Source organism: Bombus pascuorum, chromosome 11 (genome assembly GCF_905332965.1).
Source record: "Bombus pascuorum chromosome 11, iyBomPasc1.1, whole genome shotgun sequence".
NCBI classification, from domain to species: Eukaryota; Metazoa; Arthropoda; class Insecta; order Hymenoptera; family Apidae; genus Bombus; species Bombus pascuorum.
This window is the reverse complement of record NC_083498.1, coordinates 1,548,654-1,560,888: the sequence shown is the minus strand read 5'-3', so window position 1 is coordinate 1,560,888 and position 12,235 is coordinate 1,548,654. Positions and strand designations below refer to the sequence as shown.

The 12,235-nt window shown below is 39.4% G+C and overlaps 1 protein-coding gene across 1 annotated transcript in view; it reads left to right on the top strand.

The window, feature by feature from the left end:
- Positions 1 to 12,235, top strand: part of LOC132911676 (cadherin-99C) — a 114,893-nt gene that overhangs the window by 24,533 nt on the left and 78,125 nt on the right. The window lies entirely within an intron of this gene.

The following is a 12,235-nucleotide window of genomic DNA, read 5'->3' as shown; positions in this document are numbered from 1 at the left end:
TATATACACAATACAATATAAAATACAATATATATATATATATTTCAATATATATATATATATATATATATATATATATATATTGAAATACAATATATACAATATAGAATATCCACGTATATATATATATTGAAATACAATATATATAATACAGAATATCCACGTATATATATATATATATATATATATATATATATATATATATTTATTATATATATATATATATATATTTATTTTATATATGTATTTTATATATATATATATATATATATATATATACGTGGATATATATATATTGAAATAGAATATAGTACATACATTAAAAATATTTGTTGTCTCTTTTCCACTGAGCACGTATATTATCTACATATATATAGATATTATATATGTATATATATATAATTTATTTAGACGGCAGAGAGTTACAAGTGTTCACACCTGTATCATCACATCTGTATGAGATCATGCTATTATTTTTAAATTTTAGTTATATTTTATATTTAATATTTGTAGAATAACGATATCGATATCGCATTGGCAAAGAATATGATTCGACGCTGTTCCCGGCTGAATAGCCGTGTGAACCAGTGTTCATGATAACGACGATCTGTCTGTGTTATATTATTTATATTTAATAGCCTAAAAGGGATAATGATTACATGAAACGTTCTTGTACGAATAGAACACCTGTACGTATGTACTTGAGTATTATGATCTATGTATGTTTCTAGCGAGATTGGAAAAGTATGTGCAACGAATTGTTATTATATTGGTTACTTTGATATTAGGTATTTGAAAGGAGCAATCGCTTGGCAACTGTCGTTTCATAAAATCGCTATCTCAGTGTAGTGAAAAAGTTTGAACTCGAAGTCGATTCGCGATGACGTCGACTGTTCGCTAATCGTTTTCAATTTCTTTTTTGTTTCGACTAGGTTCCGCCTGTAGTCGCGGTAACGGAGCAAGTAATCATCGTTACATCGGTATCTCGATAAAGACGATCAGAGTGTCGCGATGGTTGATCGTTCGATTCTTTGCAGTCAATGTCTAAGCTCGAATCGCTGTAGAATTCGTCGACCTACTACCATTGGGTTGGCAACTAAGTGATTGCGGATTTTGTTATTAGGTGGTGGTATTGCAAATCCGCAATCACTTAATTACCCAATACTACCAACTACTACACCCAGCGTCGTTTACACGTAGGATATGTATAACATACCGCGACGCATCGGAGCATAAACCATGCCTCGTTTCATAAATTATCATGCAGTTTTATTAACGGTGGCTCGTGTTGCATTTATTTATATACATAACTGCGATATTGATAGCAGAGTTAACCGGCTGACCGTCGCGCGTCACATATTATCAAAAATGTAAGAAAAGAGATACGAGTTCCTTTGCTTTACTTACGTAAAGAAGCATCATTATCATACTAGATTTCGTCGATGAGCTAATCAGATTCGGTGAACGAAAAATATTTATTTCACTGTGGCTACACCGGTTTACGATTGTATCAGGGGCTAATCGACTAAATCTTCGTTATTTGTGCGCGAAAGGATTGGGACTATTACCGAGTATAAAAACGATATGCGATATTTGTAGGAAACATTGGTTTATAATATTCGCATCGAAGTAACAAAATCATTAATCAATTTATTTTCTTTTCGCATTAATTTACCAAAATTTGGTTACATAAGATGGAAATGAATGGTCATTGTATTCGAGTTTCTCGTGCTTCCTACTAGCCGTAATTACATCCGAATATTTATTTCTGCGAAAAATGGCTGTTGGTTGGAGAGTTTCGCGGAAACACGATGCCGCGGGTCGGCTTGTATTTCTGGGACATTCTATTTGCGTATATTTACGTCTATCTCGATGGACGTATTCTTATGTGATATGCGATATGCGAGCCTCTGTTGGGGAAAGATGCGTGTGCCACGCACGGCAAATATCAAGGTCATGATACGTTACTTATTTTGATGGACGTCTACAATATCTGCTATATACATAAACGACGTAACCGCCATGAGCCTCTTCGGTCGAGCTTGCCCTTTCGTTATGGGCAGCACACATTCGTATATGGATCTAGGTGTATTCGTTCGGAATTGAAAATTCCAACTGCCAGAACACGTGCTTAACGGGACAACTGAAGGAACGTCCCCGTCTCAGCTTCTGACGTCGCGTCGAACCGTATCGCGCGGCGTCCGGTTCTGCCTTTCCTTTAAATATACAGAATACAGCGGTAAAACAGTATTTTTCGTTGTAAATTGCACCGAACTGGCTGGTCGTTTCTTGGGACATTCGGTCAACCATGTTTGCAGAAGGTCTGACAGTTGTTACGTTTATCGGTGGACCTGACAATTTGGTGACGTAGATAAATTGTACAGCGAGAATGATGGTGTTACTCGTGATGAAATCGACATCTAATCGCATAAACTTCAATTGTTGAACGTTTGAAAGTTTCGTTGGTTTGTTAACGCTTTGCTATCACGTCGTCGAGTTTCTAAGAAATTTGCTCCAACTATGAGCGGAAGTTTCTAGCGAGTTTATTAGTTATAGAAAGTTATACCGTATATGAATAATTGGAAACTTGAATCCTGAAAATGCGTAGCTCGCATTTTTATCTATTTTGTACCAAAAGTCTCGCGTTAGTTGAAACTTAATATTCGTACAGTTTCAATACAATTTGATTTACATGTGATTTAAAAGTAATATATTTACATTTGATTCAATTATGGATGACCTATTGAGATTCAAACTGATCACGTATAATTTATTCGACGATGTTATTTCTAGTTAACGTTTAGAGTCAGGATGGCGATATTCGCCTGTCTTTCTCAAACTTTCAGCAAGATTAACAACACCTAGTTCCTCTTCTCGCTTATTATACTCGGGCCATGAATTATCATGTCTGTTGCGTTCATTTAGCGGGTTCTAAAGTTTATATACTAGAATGTTGTTCTTTGGTGTTCGTTTTTCAGTGGGTCTACACACATGCCCTGAAGGCCCAAACATGTATTACCATAATTTAAAGTCTAAAGTCTCGTAGAGAAAAACGGAGAAGGAGAAGGAGAAAGAGAAGGAGAAAAGTGGTACTTTTGCGAAGGAACTCGTTCAAGGGTTGTGAAATTCTCATGTCGCGGAGCAAAATTTTATGCAAGAAAGTATGCTGGCGCTCTGTTGATTTAATGTGGCCGCGAGAGGTGCAGAAATGAGAAAGCCTCTGACTGAAAATGTTGCGTTTACATAATGAAATTTGTTGGCGAGAATTTAACGACGGCTCCCCTGGCCGGATGCTAGGAATCTTTTTGTTGGCCATTGCGGTATCGTGAACAACATGCGGTTCGTGGTTAGACGCGGATGCAACCAAAGAATCACAAACGGATTTGCTTTCCATCCTAAGAGCCGACTGGTCTGTCTTACCTTCCTATTCCTTCTATACGCTTTCCTCTTTGCTCTTTTGTTTCTTATCCTCGCGCGAACGATGTTCGACCAGTGGCAAAATGCATTTTTTAAATTTATATCTTTTTAAATTATATCCTTTTCGAGACACAATCAGTCCTATTCTTTTACAAGTTTACCAAGTCTACCAGCTTCATTTGTTTTCTCAGTTTTAAGATATCATCTGTTAACGTTCTCTTAAGTGTTAAATCGACGTATGTATTAGTAGTAGTATATAAGTATATATACATTCAGTATTTAATCGTCTTATCTTCGCAACCACGTCGACTGATTTTGAATAACTTGATTTTTAGTTTGTGTTTACGCTCGTTAACTTAGCAATATTTCTTCCTTTAGAGCTATACAAGTAAAATAATAGATCTGCGTATTAATATAAGTGATTTGCAATTTTTTGAACGTAAGATCGTTTGAATTCAGGTAACGTAACTCTCAGCGAAGCTTTAGGAAGAGGGGAAAGACTGTAACGTTATTACGCGAGGCACAATTTCCATTTGCTGTGGTAATACGTATTGTTCTGGCAGTTCTTTCAGTTTCTGTTTCTCTTTCATTATCGATGTTATTCCGCGGCGCGATAGCTAGATCGGAATGACACGCCGATTTCTCGAGAGCGAGAGCCTAGCTTTTAATCCCTTCCAATGGATGATATCGAAAACCATACACGAAGATAATCACTACGGTGTACTTAGAACATCCGCTGGTTGCGTCGCATCGCGTCGTGTCGTGTCGCTTCGTGGTGTTTCTGCGCGTGCGAATGCCGCCGTATCACGTAAGTTCTGACGGGAAAGCGAGGACGGCTGGAATTTTACGTCGTAAAATTCCATCAACGCGCTACTCTCGTGAGAAGAACGATAAACTCGCGCGTGTTTCGTGCAACGGTTTCTTCGTTCCTCCGCGTTGAACCCTCGACATCGAATTCCACAAATATCGCTATCATTCGTAACGAATTTTCACACGGTCGACCTATATGTAATTACGAGCTGTCGAAATCCCCCAGTTTCAGCTGGCATTGTTCTATCAACGGACGGGCCGTTAGGTAATGAGCTGTGTTTTGTAACGGAACCATTGATCGAAAACCATTGGACCAAACTCCGTGGACTCTTTCGACGTTTACGACGCGCGACGCTTCGGTTTACGCTAACGTTTACGAATATCATCCACCGTACGGTCGGATCGAACGTTTATCGAAAGTTGCTGCTTGAATAGCAACGTGCGTGGAACACGTTTCTTTGCTTAAGGAAGACGGTACATCGAACGTCGATCGTCCTTGTCTCGAATTCAAATCGAATAGACGTGATTTTACTTTTTCATCCATCGTTTCTTCTTAAACTCGGCGAATCGTTATTAATTTTAACTGTGAAAAAAAGCGATATTTCGAATTAAGAATTAAATAAGAAAGAACAGATTCGGAACTGTTTATCCATAGGAACAGGAAATTTGGAAGAAAATTGAAAATCGAACAATCTCTTGGATATACATATGTATTTGCCGTGTAGAGTGTCACGGCTCAAATTCGAGCAGCTATATTGCTACGTCGCGTGAGATGGTCCGCGGGACATCCCTCATGGTCGGGCCACCTAGGCCTGCCCATCGTCACGGTGGCCCATATTAGGCCCAAGGAACCCCCATAAACCGCATCTGTTAAACATTAAGATACAGTCATATAGACATCGCCGGTTTATGAAGGTTCCCAAAAATCCGTTGGTCTGTTGCACATCCTCGCTAATTGCGAAGAAAGCAGATGTGCCCTGCGAAACTGCTGGGTTTTCCCCAAGAACAAGGACACCCATGAGCCAAATTTGCAGGAGACTTTCTCCTCGTATTGTATTTATTAACATTGGCCATAACCAATGGGCATCGCGGATCGTTACCCTCACTATTCTACCCAAAAGAGTGAACAGCGAATCCGCGTCCTTAGTTCAGAAGGAAACACCCTCACCGAGTTTTCCTCAGTAAGAGCAGTAGAGCAGTCAGAGAGTCTTGAACAGTCACGCCTAGAGCTCGGAAGTGTATTGTAAACATAAGAGAAAAATAAAAGTTTCTTTTCTCATTAAATTCATTATTATTTTACGTGACACGTTCGTGGTCTTTGGATCACTGCGATAGAAGCATCTATCGTAAAAGGCCAGTGATCACTCTGTACGCGTAATAAATACTTTCCAGTGTTGGTCCTATAGCCCCGAGTTCTCACCCAACTCTTCTCATTCTAGTGCGTATTATCGCGAAGCACTCGGGAGCATTCGCTAGAGGAACGCATATATCACGAAGAATGTAAGTACGGTGCATCAAAGAAAAGGATGCATCTTTTATCTTGTCGAGAGATCAACGTCGTACGAGTATAACGCGTAGCTCTCGTCATCGCGAAACACTATGCATGCCCTCGTTCTGTATATGCGGGCGAGAATTGCACGTGCGTGGGCAAAATCGAACGGACCTCGTTACCAAGATGAATGGAAAAGGAACACGTCTGGATGCTAGGCGGATTTTTATTCGCTTCACTTCTTATCACCGATCAAGAGTTTCACGCCGGCATAGTAACTGTTCTTCCCTATGTATTATGAAAGCTTATCGAATTACGAAACGCTTTGTATTTTTATAGCACGTAACCGCTTTACATATTTTCTGAAAAATAGTTTGTTAGATATTCGCAAGTGATAAATAGAAAAGGCGCTTTTTCTTTCCTTTCTTTTTCTTCTTTTTTTTTTAGGATAACGTTGAATCAACGTGTCCGTGATTGGTATGATTTTGGCTAGAACTTTCGATTATATTCGTCAGATCGAATGTCGTTCCATTTCGGTCTTTGTAAAAGGTTTTTAATGTTAAGCGACCAAGTTCTCGAGAAAATGTCTCGGAAAAATTACAAACTCGAACGAAACGGCAAACTTTCCAACTAACAACTATCGAGAATGTTTGCTCTATTTCGTCATATAAATACATATGATTTATAAAGATTATGCCGGACGATCGCATCGAACGATGTTTTACGGTGCTGTTAGCATTCGCGTCGACGCGACTTTGTCGATCACGGTGGCAGTCGTAACCTTTGATATCGTATCGCGACCGTTATGTTTTTTGGTGTGATCGTTGAAATGGCGATCAAAATCGTGGGTGGTCGTTGCTGGCTTCGTTCGTCTTTCAAGGTGCAACACGGGCCGATGTCAGTTTTTAGTGTGGCGTACCAAGCTTCCACGATCATAAAAACTTATGCGGTAATTCACGAACATCACTACGGAACTGTATTGAAGAAACACTGGCAATGCGGTTTCGTAGTTTGTCGGTTATCGATCGAATAGCTTTCCTTTCGTGCGTCGGATTTTATTTTTTATCCATCGAGTCCTTTGCGACAAAAGATTCCGCAAATGTCTAGTAGCTCGATAAAAGAATTGTTCGATGGCACGATCAGTGGCAAATCTCTTAGTCAAGGAGGAAGCTGCGAGTGGGAACGATCGACGGTAAATTCAATGAGAAATATCGTAGGTTTCGGTTTTATTTTTGTCTCCAAGACTAACGTGCTTGATTTTCAGTAGGAACAAAATATCAAACAGTTTCAACAAGTTCAAACAATTCATCAAGTTACCGATTAAGCTTGGGATTTAGGATTATGATGTTTATTATTAGGATTAGGAGGACAGTTTTATGCATGTTGCATGGATTACGGGTTAATGTTTACACGGTGGACCACCACGATATTGTGGTCTCATTACGCCGGGTTTCGTCACAGCTTAAACGCAAACCATGAATCCAGGTCACTCGCGCAATTCCGTGAGAATTGCAGGAGACAATACAGGCGTACCAGTTTTATTTCACCGATAAATTGGTCGATGCAGATGTAACGTCTGTAGTTGAAGTTGTTCCACAGAAAAGTGAATTTACTTTATTTGTTATAAATTCGATCACGTAATTTTACACGAGTCAGGGTTTTTGAACGAATTTAATAGATATTTTTGATATTTTAAATGAATTATTTTGGTATTTGTACCTATTTTCCATACGTATCGTTTAATTTGATTTTTATCGATTACTGTTTAACGTTTAATCGAAGGCAATCGAGTCATGCGAAGCATGCGTATAGAGTAGAGAACGAGACGTTGGAAATCACCGACCAGCATCAGTCATATCGCAATAGTCCGGTCATAAAAATGTACAAGATATATATATAAATGTTTCGATATATGTACGTTCGTACACGCAGAAATGAAAAGAAAAAAGGAAAAATGTGAGGAAATGTGAAAAAAAGTTTGTTCCGGCCCATTTTCCTCGAAAGACGATAAGGTATGATGAAAGGAAAGATTTCAAGTGCCTCACCCTGTATACACGAACCGGTCGGCATTCGTGCTTCATATTTCAAGTGCAAAAATACGGCGGCTTAACGTTTCTCGAACAAGAGGTAGAAAAAGAGACAGTAGAGACTCACAGGCGCAGGTTTGGTTCTGGCCGCGACCAGAGCGTAAGATGGCACTCGAATGGTTCACGTCGAGAGACGAGTATCGCATGCATACGCTTAGAACTGGTTTGCTCGGGCGTACGAGAAACGGTGTCCTTAAAGAAAATGGAAAGGTGGGTCGTGTTCGAGAAGATCCCTTCTATCTTCCCGGGGGCTGTGGCTCGGTCGATCGGTCGTTCGTGCATGCATGCACTGCACACGCAACTCTTGTACATGCTTGCTTACGCGGGACGCGACACAGTCACGTTACGAGCGATCGCGTCGATTCGAACCGAGTCGAGCCGCTGCGCTGGTTTCCAGTTTCTATTGAAAGCGCGGGGATGTTTCGTAATTAGTCGGTTTGGTCTTTGCGCACGGTCACTGTTCGCTCCGCTCGATTCCAATTATACGCTGTTGACTCGGTTGACTGACGGCCGTCCACTTTACGCCGATTGAAACGTTCTTCATCGCTGCGCAAAGGCAAGCCGCTATTGCCAATTTCCGTTGTCGCGAATCTCGTGAGCAAACTTGCTAGCTTTTCACCGATGACGTTATTGATTTTTGAAGGGAACTTGAAAACCTGTTAACAAAGACGCATTCATGCCATTTTTCTTTATTTTCTTCATTCGGTACTCTGGCATCATACAACGTAATAATAATAATCTAAAGACATGTAATTATTTTGTACTGATAATTTTTATAAATACGACTGAAATCCCACTGAAACCTCTAGTTTCAAGCAAGGAAAGTATATCGAGAAATCTGTAGTATCTATATCGATCGCTTCGAAAGGTAGTCCACTAAATCTTCTTTTACATTCTTCGAGTTTGATTCCATCGTGAAAAAGAGAGGTTGATTAGAAACTTACAATATCTATAAGGTATAACATTTATGTAATTCGGTTTAGTTCATACGTTAATTAATCGTCGTGGTTTAGAGAACGGGGAAAATAATATAAGACGTACAGATAGATAAAATTAATTAAATAAATTAAATAAAATACAAGATGAGGAAATCAAAGGTTGTTACTCTTTCGTCTGTTTGTTCGATATAGGATAACGTACGTACTGATTAGTTGAAATATTTGGGATTGAAATTCATGCGAGAGATCAGATATGTATCTTACATGAAATATACAAAATATCGATCGTGATTATAACTGTCAACGAGATTGGTAACCTTTGATTAATTTTCTTCGTCCCTTCTCTTGCCTTTGTCAGAGCAGTTTATCTCGCTTTGAAATATTTTTAATTATTACGATAGATGACTTTTTTATTATTTCTCGGGTATACTCTTAGATTCTAGAGAGATCGGACAGAAAGCATTATGTAAAGGGTACTTCTCATTAACAGAGCGCGGCTGTGCGTCGTTCGAATCCGGTTTTCATGACATAAGCTACGTGGCTTGAATCGGTGGTACATATCTATCAATGAGTGTGTACTAGTATTTCGATACGCGTACCAGGTATAATACATACATGGGATGCGTTTACTCGAACGATTGAACGTGTAAACCGTCTATAGCGTCTATACTTACAGTGAATAGCGGTAAATTGTTCGCCATAGGAACGTTACTCAATTTTCTTGGAATATTATTACTATTCGCATATTTATTATTAACGATATAATCATTATTTCCTCGTTATATTAAGGACAAAGATTTTTGTTAAATTATCACGAAGCTATAGGAAAAAGATATTCTAAAGAGCATTTTTAACGAAATTAACAAATGACTCGCGATGTTATCGATCATTTATGAAAAACGCGTGCAAATGCATGAAAAGCGTTTCACGACTATGTGCTGAAAAATACGCTGGTTGTACGGTGGTTGTGAAAGGTTCGCGATCAGTTTCATACAGGTGTACAGTGTTCGCGTTAGTTAGCGATCTGGATGGACATGTACGTCTCGTAGTAGGTATCCAGCAGGTACTTCGTACAATGAGATGCCTAAGTATGCGCCGCTGGAACGTTATCAACGAGCTAACCTAACAGGTACCTGGCGTGTAACGATTGGCGGGAACCATAAATCGATCGTTTAATTGCTCTCCCGTCGCGAGGCGTTTTACTAGCCCATCGATTCGCGTTGGTGCTCCTTCTACGTTTGAAGAAGCTCGAACACAGTTATACGCTTATCCATGACCAGGAGGAAGATCGATGTCGGTGAAACCGCGGTGACTCGAATGAATCGCGAAACGAGCACGAATTGCCCTGCTGAAAACGCGGAAGTCGTGACCGTGGTACTGACTGCTAGTATAGATCTTTGCTTGAAATCCTACATATTGTAATGCGGAATTTGGAATTTGAGTCTCGACTTATTCTATCTGTTGGCTTAACGCTACTATGCGATGCCTCGATTTCTGTCCAACAACAATATCGTTCTTTCCTTTTATATCATATCGCTTTTATATCGCCGTTTTCAATTAAAAAATCCCTCTCCTATTATTATTATGAAAATCTATCCACCTGTTTAATACTCGCGATCGGATGCTTTCTTTGCACGCTTGTTATATACGAGGTTTTATTACTCCTTTATTTATTCTGGCGTAATACAAACGTAAGTAGGTACGTCTCGACCTCTTGTTGACGTCTAAATCCCTTCAAATGTATACTTATATTCGATCGAAGGTTAGCCTATCGTCTCCCTTAACCGTAAGTAATCGCTCAAATCGACGAACGTTATGGAGAAAATTGATGCGCGCCCACGTTCTATGAATCGTTTTGCCGAACACAAAGTGCGATAACATTCGCAACAAGATACAGAACAAGAATAGAAACACACCCGAACCAGCTGGCAGCTGAAACGTGCAACACAACAAATATCGCAAGAAGACTAAAAAGGAAACACCCAATAGACCTCATAAAAGATATAACTTAGAAAAAAAAAAAAAAAAAAGTGCGATAAATCGACGCTCATTGGCTCGCCGGTTGACCGTGTTTTCCTTAATCTACGCGAAAGATATAGGAGCGAGATTGATCAATTATCATCCGGTAATGTATATTACCTCGTCATAAACGTTACGAGCTCGTTGACTGACAACACCAAGAAAGGAAAGAATAATTGCTATATCCGGTTCCGGTTCAAATAGAATGGAACACATCTCTGGGAATATTTATCGAAACGTTTACTCTATTCTTCAACTATAAAACAATCTATCAATATGGTGACTAGAACGATGGGCGATCGGTAAACTATCAGCGATACTACATGTCTATATAAAGCGTGTCCTTTGCCGTTTACCGTCACGCAGTAACATGTTTCAGATCTGTTAGCCACTCATCGGGGATTACCGTGGTCGATTCCGTCGGAAATGCCCATTTCCATGTTCCATTTTTTCGAAACGTATCATGTATCTGTGGTATAGAACTTGTTAACTTTAATCGGATGTCGGTCGTACGCGTAGTTAATCGCTTACGTTTGAGAATCGAGAGCGGTTATACGGACGTTTAGCTCTACTCAGTTAACGTGGTGAACTCAACGAGAATCAGACTTACGATTAGAACAACAACTATGAGATTGTGGGTTTGTTTGTCAAATCTCGGCTGTGACAGTAAGATTCTTAGGTTACATATAAACAGGCTATTCGTACAATTTTTGCAGAAAGCTTATGCTGAGAAATCCATCGGAAAATTGTTACGTACTTGTACCGAAACGGTATAGAAGCTGAATTTTATTACGTAACTAAAATTTTATTACGTAAAAAAAAAATGAGAGAATCGATTTTATCGCGTACGCGAAACGCTATTTCAAGTATTTGGAGAATTTTCGTTTCGTTGAAAATAAATAGGAGAAAAATGTTGATAAGGATATCGTTGGTAGCTCTCGATGAAAATCTTTCATACTTCTCGCCGCCAGTTAATAGTGCGAAACGATTTTATAAAATTTCAAACGTTCAACGGAGGGAAAGAAGCACTCTAGTACGACGACACCCACATGTTCTTCGTTTAAACGGATGCACGACAATATTATTCCGATGCTTTTATATGTATCATCTTTAATACAGAGACGCTAACGTTCATTCCAGCGACTCGTAGAGGCATGCAATCACGGAGCGATGCTGGGAAAAAATTCAAAAACTAGTTCCCTTCGAGTCCGTGTATACGTGTATACTACCCGATCAAAATACGTTCGGTGAATTCGCTGCGGCGTTGTGACGCTCATCGATGGGACAGTTTAAAATAGGAATTCCTTGTGCATCCAAGGGAAACCTCGACCATCTTGGCCGACCAGCAACCCCGTTGTCTCTCGTTTTTTTCGGTGCTGAAATTGTTATGCCGCGAACACCGACCGATGATCCTATATATTTATTCCGATCATCGTAGCCCGAACTTGTATATGTTCGCTATTTTAAAGGCGGCT